The sequence below is a fragment of the Protopterus annectens genome, chromosome 11.part0, assembly GCF_019279795.1.
Source record: "Protopterus annectens isolate FY-2018-M chromosome 11.part0, PAN1.0, whole genome shotgun sequence".
Lineage (NCBI taxonomy): Eukaryota > Metazoa > Chordata > Ceratodontiformes > Protopteridae > Protopterus > Protopterus annectens.
The window spans coordinates 799,402,349-799,414,556 of NC_056745.1; the positions used below are offsets into that span (position 1 = coordinate 799,402,349).

At 41.4% G+C, this 12,208-nt stretch overlaps 1 protein-coding gene across 3 annotated transcripts in view; it reads right to left on the bottom strand.

Moving 5' to 3' along the window:
- The window catches only part of DGKI (diacylglycerol kinase iota), a 5,490,864-nt gene that overhangs the window by 2,347,848 nt on the left and 3,130,808 nt on the right, over positions 1 to 12,208 (bottom strand). The window lies entirely within an intron of this gene.

The window sequence follows — 12,208 nt, forward strand, 5'->3', positions numbered from 1 at the left end:
TGAAGAGATGCATATTGCTGGTCTACTAATCACGTGTGTTGAGAACATGTACACGCTCACTAGCATGTGTTGACATGGCGTCTGTGAACTGGTGCAATACTCTGGATGCAGATGCCTGTGAGATCCCCATGATATCCCCAGTTATGCTGTGTGAGGTACCTGTGGCTACTATACCCAGGCCAATACATACCGTGGTATCCACTGTGATGGGTTTCCCTCTGCCTGTTTGATGTGTCAGGTGTGGCAGGCACAGGTCAACAAGCCGCTGTAGGAGGTCTCTGTCCACCCCATAGTGCTCCACCATCCCCAGCTCATGTAGCCCCTGGTAAGTTACCCTGGGTCTATAAAGTCTTATGTCACCCCAGTAAGGGATGTTCGGCAGCATACACATCCTCACTGCCCTCAGCCTCCTGCACATGTTGGTCTATGTTGCCTGCTGCATCCCTTCTCATTTGGTTGGACTGTGTCATGAAGTGTCCCCACAGGTATACACCGGTGATGTAGAGTGCGGAAGAAACCTGTGTGTATGATGCTTGCTCACATTACCGTACTGTTCAGGTGTGGGCTGGCCATGTCATCTGCTGATTGTGCTGATCATCACCTGTTTGTGCAGCCTGTACACCCTGACAACCCCACCACTGCTGTTGTCCCTCCCAATGTCACCAGACAGGTATAGACACACCCCTAGCTTAGGTGTGCTAAGGCAGGAGCACTCCCGAGGCACAGTTCTGCAATGTACGTACAGTATGCCTGACCCCCCCTCCCATGCTGTCAACTATATTCAATTCCTGCACCCGGCTAACTACACACATACACTACAGGTATCTGCATCATACCCTGGGGATAAATGGGATACACTATTGTCAACCTCATCTGCATAGTATAGTCTTCTAATGAATAGTTATATGGCCCATACCGAACCTCCAAATTAATAACCACTGCTTAGTGTCGCTCAGATCCGTACACAACTGTTAACAGGTGCCTTACTATCACCATATTCGATGCCCCATGGTCTTCTCAGCAACAAAATAACCGGTGTCTACACGACTACGACCTGGAACCCTGCACACAACAGACGATGTGCATTACCACTACACCATGGCAGATATACATACATCCCAGGTTATCACATGCAGATCATCCGGCACAAACATTCAATAGTGCTGATGTCCCCAGACATATATGTTTATATCTATGTCTATCTCTCTATATCTACATATATCATATATATTATTTGTATACATATATACATAGATATACATATGCACATATACATGTACACACATATGTAGATATTGCATTTATATCACAACCAAAACGAAAATAGCTTACGCTACTGCTATGTATTCTTGGGAACCGACACACACTTCCTCGAGAATATACCAAAAAGTACGAGCTGATAGCAATCGTTGAATAAAAACCACTATTTTATTTTGAGAACACTCAGTCAGTTAAGCGCTTTCACCTGCTTAGACTTCAGACTTCCTCAGAACTAACTGCCATTAACTACAAACAAGTTTAAATAACTTTCTTGGCGCCAAATACATTCATAAATTTTAAAGGTATATTGTCTCATAAAATCCTATACAAATACATCACACTATTGATAATAATAACAGCGTCATACATCTAATTAATTATTCAATAAAATCATATGTAAATACTTTCACATATTACAATTTGTATAAAAAACAAACTTCTACCTTAAAAACTATTATTTCTAACAATTCATACTTTTGCAAACTAATACTTATTGCTTATAGAAAACTAATACTTATTGCTTATAAATAACTAATACTTGTTGCTTATAAAAAATAATACTTGTTGCTTATAAAAAATTAGGCAAGGTGGATAGATAATATATTCTATGTTATATATATATTATTACATAACTACAACTAATAATAAAATTAAGTAAATTCATTGTTACATAATAACTAATCCATATAATGGTCATTAATTTTTATAAATTTTTATACTTTAATAAGGGTTTTATTGAAATATTATCATTCAATCCAGGGGGTGTGGCGGCATCTGTATATAATTGCCACCACATTTCACGAAAAGATAAAAATCCTTTACAGTCGCCCGCCTTAGGGTCCGGTCTAATAATATCTACAATACCAAAAGTGAACCTATGCTCCTTTCCAAACTGTTTAATGTGCCTACTGAGTGCATTTTTTTCATCACCTTTTTTCATACAATATATGTGGTCATATATGCTTCTATTGAAATGCCTTTCAGTCTTTCCAATATAGAAAGCTGGGCATGCACCACATAGTGCAATATAGACCACAAATTTTGTCTTACAATTTCCGTATCGGAATTTTATATTGGTTCTGGTGATGTTTTTCAAATTTACTTCATCTTTTTCAAAAATCAAATAACAGTAATTACAATTCCCACATCTATATGTGTGTGTATTAATGTTAACTATTCTACTAGAGTCCCTCTCTAAAATTCTTTTAAGGTTGGGGCCCATTTTGTATACAGACATTGGTTCTGTCCCTACTATATTAGAAATATAAGCATCAGTTTGGATAATATTCCAATTGTTTCTTATTATATCCTTGACCTTCGTAACATGTGGTCCATATTCCAATATACATGCCCTGTTCAGTTTTTTGGACATCAGGCTGGATGTATTCCTTAAACTATAATTATATGAACTCCCATATGCTAAACCCAATAATGGAGTGTATTTTATACCCCATTCCTTCACTACCTGCTTCCACACTTTCTCCATCATTTTAGTATCATATCCTCTATCTTTAAACAGCGTAGTTATAAAGTCAACTTCATCCAACATAAGTGCATAAGAAGAAGCCATTCTAACAGCTCATATCAATTGGCCTTTAAAAATACTTTTCATCATACTTTTAGGATGATTGCTAGTAAATGCGAGGTAACTATTAGAAAACGTTGCTTTTCTATAAATTCTAGAAATATATTGATTTTTCTCTTTGAAAATAAACGTATCCAAGTATGCCAAACCTGTATCATTAGTTAACACAGTGAATTTGAGAAAATCACTGCTAGAATTTATATACTCTAAAAATTGTTGTAAATATTCTACACTTCCCTCCCATAATATATAAATGTCATCCAGGAAGCGTGAATAATATTTGATATTCTTATAGAATTCACTTTGAAATATAATTGCTTCCTCCCAGTCTAGCATGACTAAATTCGCAAACACAGGGGCGCATGCAGCTCCCATGGCTACACCTCTTTTTTGTCTAAAAATCTCCCCTTCAAAATAAATGTAATTATGGTCAAGAACAATACTCATTAATTCCATAATTAGACAAACTTTGTCCCATTCAAAATCTATGTATTTTCTCAAACTTCTAACAAACGCTTCTAATCCCTCAGATTTCGGTATACATGTGTATAGATCTATTACATCTATTGTAACAAACAAAATATCATCCTTACACAATGTAATAGGATATTTTGAGAGAAATTCCCAAGAGTCTTTCACTAAATGGGGAATTCTTTCATATATGTTTTTCAACATGGTGTCAATTGTCACCCCTAATGGGAAGATTTTTGATTTGCTTCCTGAGACAATTGGTCTAAATGGAGCATCATGTATATTTTTGTCGACTTTGGGAATCCCTACTAGTGTGGCCATTATTGGATGTTCTACTCTTAAATATTTGTATATGTCCAAATCAATTTGTTTATCTATTAAAAATTCTTCAATATACATATTAATCTTTCTGTAAGCTACGTTAACTTCATTTATTGAAACCACTTCATAATTATCTGTAGAGTGTAATATGTCAAATATCTTACAGGTGTAGTTAAGCTGGTCATATAAAACTATACCGCCACCCTTATCTGGTTTCATCACTCGAACAGATCTATCATTCCTCAATTCAGTTAACGTTAATTCTTCCTCCCTAGATAGATTGTTTATTCCTTTTTTACCTCTAAGTTTATTATTTAATTGATAAATTTGTTGAATTACAGATTTTTCATATACACCTACTGTTGGATGATATACAGGTATAAATGTACTTTTCTTTTTAAGTACTTTTAGGCTGTTATCCACATTCACTTCAATGTCCTCTTGTTTGTTATTAAAATAGCAAGGTTTAGCTTCCTAGTAAACAATTTCACTTGACTAATATTGTCTACCACTTTAAAATTAGTTGTTGGAATATATTTAGAACCTTTCGCAAACAAATTAAAGTGGGAAACACTTAGCTGGTTATCAGTATAGTTATAAATATTAAAGTTTTTATACCTATTAATAACTCCCATAGTAATAATACCATCATGTATTTCAGTGTTTACCCCATAATTCATTGTATCATTCGTTAAATTCACGTTCCTTATCCTTTCAACTTTCATATTTAAATCTATCAGTGATAGTTTCTCCAATTCCCTCCCCATTTCCAATCCTTGGTCCTGTTTGTCTGATTGTATTTCCAAAAATGGTGGTTCCTCCCAGCCTGATTTTTCCCTCTATTTTCTTCAACAGGTGCCTCATTATATATTTGTTCACTACCCTTATCATAATATATTTGTTCAGTACCATCACTGGTATCATTGGTATCCTGTCTCCATCTGTATGCATAACCTTTACTATATTGTTGTTTGTCCCTTTCCATCTTATTATTCTTTCTTTCAAAAGCCTTTTTGGAATTACTTTCAGCAATAGTAAATTGTTTTGCATACAATCTATCCCACATATAGATGTGGGAATTGTAACTACTGTTATTTGATTTTTGAAAAAGATGAAGTAAATTTGAAAAACATCACCAGAACCAATATAAAATTCTGATACGGAAATTGTAAGACAAAACTTGTGGTCTATATTGCACTATGTGGTGCATGCCCAGCTTTCTATATTGGAAAGACTGAAAGGCATTTCAATAGAAGAATATATGACCACATATATTGTATGAAAAAAGGTGATGAAAAAAATGCACTCAGTAGGCACATTAAACAGTTTTGAAAGGAGCATAGGTTCACTTTTGGTATTGTAGATATTATTAGACCGGACCCTAAGGGGGGTGACTATAAAGGATTTTTATCTTTTCGTGAAATGTGGTGGCAATTATATACAGATGCCTCCACACCCCCTGGATTGAATGATAATATTTCAATAAAACCCTTATTAAAGTATAAAAATTAATAAAAATTAATGACCATTATATGGATTAGTTATTATGTAACAATGAATTTACTTAATTTTATTATTAGTTGTAGTTATGAAATAATATATATATAACATAGAATATATTATCTATCCACCTTGCCTAAGTTTTTATAAGCAACAAGTATTATTTTTTATAAGCAACAAGTATTAGTTATTTATAAGCAATAAGTATTAGTTTTCTATAAGCAATAAGTATTAGTTTGCACAAGTATGAATTGTTAGAAATAATAGTTTTTAAGGTAGTAGTTTGTTTTTTATACAAATTGTAATATGCAAAAGTATTTACATATGATTTTATTGAATAATTAATTAGATGTATGACGCTGTTATTATTATCAATAGTGTGATGTATTTGTATAGGATTTTATGAGATGATATACCTTTAAAATTTATGAATGTATTTGGCGCCAAGAAAGTTATTTAAACTTGTTTGTAGTTAATGGCAGTTAGTTCTGAGGAAGCCTGAAGTCTAAGCAGGTGAAAGTGCTTAACTGACTGTGTGTTCTCGAAATAAAATAGTGGTTTTTATTCAACGATTGCTATCAGCTCGTACTTTTTGGTATATTCTCGAGGAAGTGTGTGCCGGTTCCCAAGAATACATAGCAGTAGCGTAAGCTATTTTCGTTTTGGTTATCTTGTTGTGGCGAACACTTGTTTCGGATTATTTATATCACAACAGTGGACCACATGACAGCAAAGCATTAGACAGGCATGAAAAGGAAACTACATGTGCCACCTGCATCATGTAGTGTTGTTCCTATCAAGGCATGTGTGTTCTGTTGCATCACACAGGTCAGACTGTATTAAGGGTAAGAGTAGGGCTGCTGACATTTACTCAGCAGACCTGTTGGTGAATGTATGTGTTGACAACCCAGTGTCTTGGCAGAATATGCGGGCTGTGGAAACTATATAGGTCAGCAACAAAACACACCAAACACATCCCGCAGCTAGCCACCCACAGATATCACATAGGGTATAACTGCCAAACACACACACCTGCCATGCCGTGGAATCGAGCACCTACATGTCTAGTCTACCACACTACAGCATTACGCAGTAACAGAACATGCTACCGAGTTTCAGCATCACGGCACTCCCAGAGGCATACTTCTAGGTGGATGACATTATCAGCAAAGGCAAAGATGCCGACAAGGAATGTATGGAGAGGGAGCCATCTAAAAGCATTACTCTGTCCCCAGGCAGCTGGAAACACACACACACTTGGTAGGGCCGGGAGTCGAACATACACCTCACTACCTTATCACACTACAGCATTATGCAGTTACAGAACACGCTACCGAGATTACTGGAACACAGCACTCCCAGAGGCATACTTCTAGGTGGATGGCATCATCAGCAAAGGCAAAGATGCCGATAGGGAATGTATGAAGAGTGAGCCATCTAAAAGCATTACTCTGTCCCCAGGCAGCTAGAAACACACACACACACAGACGCACACACACACTTGGCAGGGCCAGGAGTTGAACATACACCTAACTACCTTATCACACTACAGCATTATGCAGTTACAGATCACGCTACCGAGATTACTGGAGCACAGCACTCCCAGAGGCATACTTCTAGGTGGATGACATAATCAGCAAAGACAAAGACGCCGATAGGGAATGTATGGAGCGTGAGCCATCTAAAAGCATTACTCTGTCCCCAGGCAGCTAGAAACACACACACACTTAGCAGGGCTGTGAGTCGCACATGCACCTAACTACCGTATCACACTACAGCATTATGCAGTTACAGAATGCGCTACCGAGATTACTGGAACACAGCACTCCCAGAGGCATACTTCTAGGTGGATGGCATCATCAGCAAAGGCAAAGACACTGATAGGGAATGTATGGAGAGTGAGCCGTCAAAAAGCATTACTCTGTCCCTAGGCAGCTGGAAACACACACACACACACACACACACACACACACACACACACACACACACACTTGGCAGGGCCGGGCGTTGAACATACACCTAACTACCTTATCACACTACAGCATTACATAGTTACAGATCGCGCTACCAAGATTATTGGAACACAGCACTCCCAGAGGCATACTTCTAGGTGGATGACATAATCAGCAAAGGCAAAGACACCGATAGGGAATGTATGGAGAGGGAGCAGTCTAAAAGCATATTACTGTCCCAAGGGAGACATAGACAAACACACGGCAGTGGTGTGAGCGGGACAACTGCCTATCTACGGAGCACTATTACAACACTACATGTATACGAGACGCACCACAGACAGTACACCCTTCAAGACAGTCCCAGCGTGTTCAATGTAGGAATCCATCCTGACGTGGGGTATGGACATCTGTTGCCTGGATGACCACTATTGCTATACAGGATTTCAATAGTCATGCCCATACACAGAGGCACAGAACCCACACAAGGTGTCACTTTGCATGCTGACACACTTAGTAGCACACGTCCGTTTGGAATGTACTTATGTGTGTCCATCTACACAACGGCGTACTGGGCATGCTCACACACTTAGTAGTAGTGCAGGGCTGTCTTGTATGCACATGGATTCTAAACACGGAAGGGCACAGTTTGGAATGTACTGTGTGCCCATCTACACAATGGCGTACTGGGCATGCTCACACACTTAGTAGTAGTGAAGGGCTGTCTTGTATGCACATGGATTCTAAACACGGAAGGGCACAGTTTGGAATGTACTGTGTGTCCATCTACACAACGACATACTGGGCATGCTCACACACTTAGTAGTAGTGAAGGGCTGTCTTGTATGCACACAGATTCTAAACACGGAAGGGCACAGTGTGTCGATAGTGAACATTGTTAGCACAAACGCTGCACTACACACATCTGACACCGGTCATCAGTGCTAGCTGTGTAGTGTTTGTGATCACAGCTGACAATCCAGATCCAACAATGGGGAATACGGACATCTCTGCAGTGAGGAACACCTGGCATATGGCACAGTTGTGCACAATTGCACTACCACCGTATACCTCAGATACAGACATGTGGGCCATAAGACCATGACGGACCGCTCCAGGTATTACTGTCCCCACTTACATGAAGGCCACACACATGTACTGACCAGTACACACTCAAGAGCCATAACAGATGTCTCAGGTGCAGATCACAGTAGTAAATGCCGCAGTCTACTATGTAGCCCTCGGACATCACCATGTCCTTGGACCATCAACACACATCCATACATTACTACACCACCATGTTACTCATGACCAGTGGACTGTACATAGGTCTACAGCAACTGTGCAGACTACACATGTACTGACAGGGTTCCATCATGTGGTATGCAATGCAATGATACCACAGTTCAGAACCAGGTCGGCTCTACACTTAACAGGGGCCCTGGGTCTTACACAGCTGTAACAGATGACTGTCGCTGTACACCAGAAAACACTCATGTTTGGATATGACATACATGTAATTGCAGTGGATATGTACATGGCCCACATACACACAATGCATGTACATAGCAAAGCTTTTGCTGTCCTCTGTGCAGACAAGTGGCTACAGCAATCACAAGCATGCACATGGAAGGTAGGTCCATGGCTGTTGAATGCTAACAGTACATAAGGTAGCAATGTTGACTGAGGTAACATTGCCTCTGTACTAGTTACCCATGACAACCAACATATCATACAACAGTCCATGTGTCGTGTATGTCATCACACATGTCCACCAATTGCAATGCATACAAACATGGCTACATGACAGGAATGTAGGACCAACACACATGTACATGTAGTGGTGTGCATGCAGCTACCATGCATGTCCAGTAGCTGATGTTTGCAGTTCATTTGTGTCTTACTACAACATGCAGTTGCAATGCAGCCCCATCACTGACACCTGTATATGGTGAAATACTGACAGTACGGTAGGATGTACATCAGGTATGGATGGATGTGTGTACATAAAGTTGTGGTCCACCTTTGCAGATGGATGTTTGCTGACGACAGCTCACAGGTGTGTCACAAGCTGTCCTAGCATTACATGTGCAAACAGTATGCTATGTTACTGTTACTTGAAGATGAAGACATACAACCTACACAGCGGTCAGGGTGTTACTGACTGTACATCACTTGACACCTGTAACACTTACGTCCTCCCGTGTGCATATAGCAGCACAATTGCCAAAGGTAGCGTTGGTACACATAATGCGGCCAATACAGCTGCATGTCTGTCAGACGTATCATCATATAGCAGGTGTATGATTCACAGTACTGCCATGTGTGTTTGCTTGTGTGACCATATATGCCACGTATGGTGGGGAATACATCCCAATTGTTACACACCCCTGTACGCTGTTGTAGAGATCTGTACATACTGCAGTGTAGACAGCAAGACGTAGGCAGGGGTGGTGTGTGTATCACACACATGTCAGCTATCTGTATGTGAATGACATTTGTGGACTCCACAGTGTGTGTGTGTGTGTATGTATGTATGGCTGTCTGGTGCATGGAGTGAGGGTGTATGCAACCATACAGAACAGACAGGATCCCTAACCCCTCATGGTGATGCAGTCTACTACCCTGTTGGTGCCATTGGTCTCAGCCTTACTGGCTACCTGTACATGTTCATTCTCTGTGTCACGTCATGTGGGTGCACAGTACTGTGAAGGTGATTACCACAAAGGCAGAGGTCCTCACCTCAACACTATCAAGTGTGCGTTATAGTGTTGTTGACTCCATGAGTGTGGTCATGTTACTGTGTGTTTCTGTATATATCTGTGCGTGTTCTCATCCTGTAATGTGACAGTGTATTACTGCTACACAGTGAGGCCTCATGCTATCAACTGGCCTCTAACGTTGACATCAGCCAGACCGCTGTGTAAACCCCCCGCACCATGTCACCATACCTGTGATGTGACCTGGTATGGATGTCACGTTTCTAGCCACTGTTGCCTATTGAACAGCTCACATGCTTCTGGATCAGTAGATGTGTGGACTTCTGTGGAATGGTAGCCTTTCTAACAGTGAAGTTGAGGCTACGTATAGAGTGCTGGTATTGCCATACATGCCTGTGAGCACTCCACATTTACACATGGGAAACTGCAAACACTGGTACTTAATGGCACATGCAAGTAGACCTTAAGGAGGGAAGCAGGACATCATTACCAACATGCTGTTACTGTTGTTACCAAGACACAGACTGTGAACATACAACAATGCACTCTAGCTGCAAACACTGTAACGTAATGGCACATGCAATTAGACCTTAAGGAGGGAAGCAGGGCATCATTACCAACATGCTGTTACTGTTGTTACCAAGACACATACTGTGAACATATAACAATGCATTCTAAACCTGTACTACATGGTATGTCTGGTGCGTGTCAACAGTACACAACAAATGTAATATACACTACTCACTATTCTGTTCACCCTGTGCATCAGACCATATGAGCATGTCCCTGCACCGATGGTGTGGATGACAGGGATGCAGCACAGGCATCATCATATGCACAGGGTGATAATGTTTGCCAGGGGCATAGGCTGCAACAGTAGATGACATCATGTATGTGGGTTAGGGCCAGTGATCTGATTGGGCATGTGTGGTCATTATGCATGTGTGTGTTGCGGTGCCCTACAGATGTTTCTGCTGTGTGCGTGTGTGTGTGCACACAGTTCTGCCATGTGCCCAGCCTAAACAGGGGTATTATTGACAGCTCCAAATTGTACAGACCAGGATGTACAGCTCACTGTCTCTGGCCACGGCCATGTGACCTGTGCCTGCCAAGGGTTGCACGGGCACTACCAGGCAGAGGTTCAGATTGGCTACTGTCCGATGACACATGTCCACTGGAACCGTGTCCCCACTGGGAACATCCAGGGTCACGTCCACATGGCCTGCTGTGTCCTGGTGTGGACAGCGCAGCATAAGCTGCACTGCTACTGCTACCGGCACTGTGGGAGCGGGCATGTGAGGTGGCTCGTTCATGTCGACCTGCACCAGGTGGTGTAGCTGGCCTACGTCCACGTGGCCTACGCCTCACTCCTACCAGATGTTCCAGCACAGACAGCTCATGCTCGTGGATTGCCATGCCATGATCAAGGATTCCAACCATGTCACCCAATCGCCTGTCCAGAACATCAAAGATCTGCTGTTGAGCATTTGCCAATGCCTGGATGTTATTGTTTAAAGAACGGATAGCAGCCCTCTGAAGCCTCTGCCCTTCTGTGTTCTGCCATTCAGCACGTGCCTGTGCCACCATTACAGTCTGGAACATGCGTCTGGTGACACTAGCTGCTGCACTCTGTCCTGCAGGTGCATGTCTGCCAGAGGTCCTCCTACGAGCAGCACTGGCCACATGCCTGTGTGACACATCTGCAGTCATTGCACTGACACCATGGTGTGGAGACACACCTTCTGTAGCCACCACACGTTCTTGTTCCAAGCTAACACATGCTGACTGTCCTTCCTCTATGGTCACTGGTGATGGGGTATGTGTTGGCATGAGTACTCTGTGTGGGGAAAACGGGGACATAGCTGGGATGGCAATCATTGGCACAGATTCAGCCCCTGACAATCCTGCCTGTACCTCATGCATATGTTCATCACTGCTAGTATCTGTGGGGACACTAACATCAGATGGACCGCAGGAGGGTAACACACCTACATCCCTGTGAATGCAAAGAAAGACTCTACATTACAATAGACACACACACACACACACACACACACACACACACACACACACACACACAGACACACACAGACACTCACTGACTCACCATGCATGTGATTTGAAAGACGGCATGCAGCATGCATGTGATACAGCAGACGGCATGCAGCTCAGACATTAATAGTGGTAGTTAGCATACCTCCCTGGGTTGCACACAACAACAAGCAGGTATCATATCAGAAGCCATGCAGTTCACACAATCATGGTAGTAAACATGCATCCCTGTGATACACCATGTGGACGAGCACAGGTTAACAGCACACATGGCTGATGTGACCTTGACATTGACATGTAGTATGACATGTAATCTGCGAACATGTGCATTGACATGCATACATGTC